The sequence below is a fragment of the Astyanax mexicanus genome, chromosome 12 (assembly GCF_023375975.1).
Source record: "Astyanax mexicanus isolate ESR-SI-001 chromosome 12, AstMex3_surface, whole genome shotgun sequence".
In the NCBI taxonomy this organism is placed as follows: domain Eukaryota; kingdom Metazoa; phylum Chordata; class Actinopteri; order Characiformes; family Acestrorhamphidae; genus Astyanax; species Astyanax mexicanus.
The window spans coordinates 47,864,157-47,866,033 of NC_064419.1; the positions used below are offsets into that span (position 1 = coordinate 47,864,157).

At 28.0% G+C, this 1,877-nt stretch overlaps 1 protein-coding gene across 1 annotated transcript in view; it reads left to right on the forward strand.

The window, feature by feature from the left end:
• Positions 1 to 218: 218 nt before the first annotated feature.
• Positions 219 to 1,877, forward strand: part of LOC103028001 (transmembrane protein 198) — a 21,797-nt gene continuing 20,138 nt past the window's right edge. The window contains exon 1 of the mRNA XM_022670996.2: positions 219 to 499. The gene's annotated coding sequence lies outside the window, so the exon portion shown is untranslated. The remainder of the gene's footprint in view (positions 500 to 1,877) is intronic.

A 1,877-nucleotide genomic window follows, 5' to 3' on the forward strand; every position in this document is an offset into this window, starting at 1 on the left:
TATGGTAATTAGTGAAGTGTGATTGGTGGTTTATTGTGATTTATTTATTTTTTTGTAAAGATAAAAAGCTTTTAAAGTTGTGAGAACCACATAAGTGTCCTCACAAATCAACAAATTCCGATATTACTATATTACGCTATAATGGTGGTGAAGACAACAATAATACCTCTCAAAGGTAGAAAAACATGCATGCACGTGTGTGTGTGTGTGTGTGTGTGGAGCAGATGGGTGTGTGGTGATGTCAGTGGTCAGCTGGCTGCTCAGTGTTTGGGATTAGAGTTTAGTGCTGCAGTCTGACTGATCCAGAAGCAGCAGCAGCAGCAGCAGCAGTGTGGTTATTGTGGGGTTTAGTTAGTTTGTGAAGTTTATAATAATAATAATAATCCTCTAAAGTTTGGCTGTTTTCTCTCAGACTGTGGTGAACTTTAGATCCTGATCTGGAGCTGGAGCTCGAGTTCACAGCAGACCTGCCTGCTGACTGAGAATCAGGGATTATACGGTAAGAGTTTTGCGTTTTTAGCTAAAATACTGTTTATTATATGAAATTATCAGCACTTCCCTAGTGAAAAACAGTAGATAAAAAAAGTATACAAATCACTATTATGCTATAGTTCACTAAAGTGTTCTTGTAGCCACATTATTAATAAGTATATTTAAAGAGTGATAAAATGGAACAACTTTTTTTTATATACTTATTATACTTTAATTGTATAAAATAAATAGTACAAAAAAGTCTTACTTAAATTGTGCTAACTGTGCTTAACTCTACTAAAATGGAACTATTTTAAATATACTTAAGTAACATTTAAAAATTTGAACTATGCTTAAAATTTAAATATGCTTACATTTTTTAATTATAATACATTTAATGAGTTTTACAATTTTATCCCTATTATACACATATCTATCTGTCTATCAAATATATATCTATATTTACATTAGAGTACAAATATGCTTCTTGTTCCTGTCTTTGGTAAGTAGCACATTTCTATTATACTTCTTTAAAAATATATTTTTATTTGTTATTTGTTATTAGTAGTAGTAATTTAATTTGCTTTCTAAAAATTTACATGATACATTGTACTTTAAGTGAACTACTGTAACAGCTGTTTTTAACACACTTTGCTAAAAATGTACAAAAGTATATTTGTAAATAAGTATTTTAGAAGTATATTGAATTACATTAAACTAAAAGTGTATTTCATAGTAGTCTATTTATTTTTAAATACACTATATTGTACTTTTTAAAAAGTATGATCAAAGCTTACTTTTAAACGTTTGGTGAAAGCATAATATTAATGTACTTTTAATATATATCAAGTAAGTACATAAATCTGTATATTTACAGCATACTTAGAGATTTCTCAATATGTTTTAAGTACAATAAAGTATATATTTTTTTTCACGTGGGTTCTAAAGCCAGGAAAGTTAAAAAAAAAAAAAACAAAAAAAAACTATAATTTTATTGTGTGGAAGATACAATACCAGTTAACCTTTTCATTCAATGTTTTATATATATATATATAATTTAATGTAGATTAATATAAAATACACAAAAACGATTAAGGGACACATAAGAAATACAAGATTTCCAATCTGAAGATGGTTACAAAACTCATGTGACATTTAAAAAGCAGCTTTAAAAACTTTAAGTTCACTAATTTCTTTGATTTTCTCACAAAAAAAGTCTTTATTTTAAAGAAATAGTTGACTGCATGTTCAAATAATTGATATTTTTGACAAAAAAATCACCCCTGTTACTGGCACTCATTCCTGTTACTTTTTATGTTTGGAGTAACAGGACTAAAAGTAACACAAATACGTTTTTAGCATAGAATAGAAAGCGAATACATGAAAATAGCTAAATGGCGGCTATG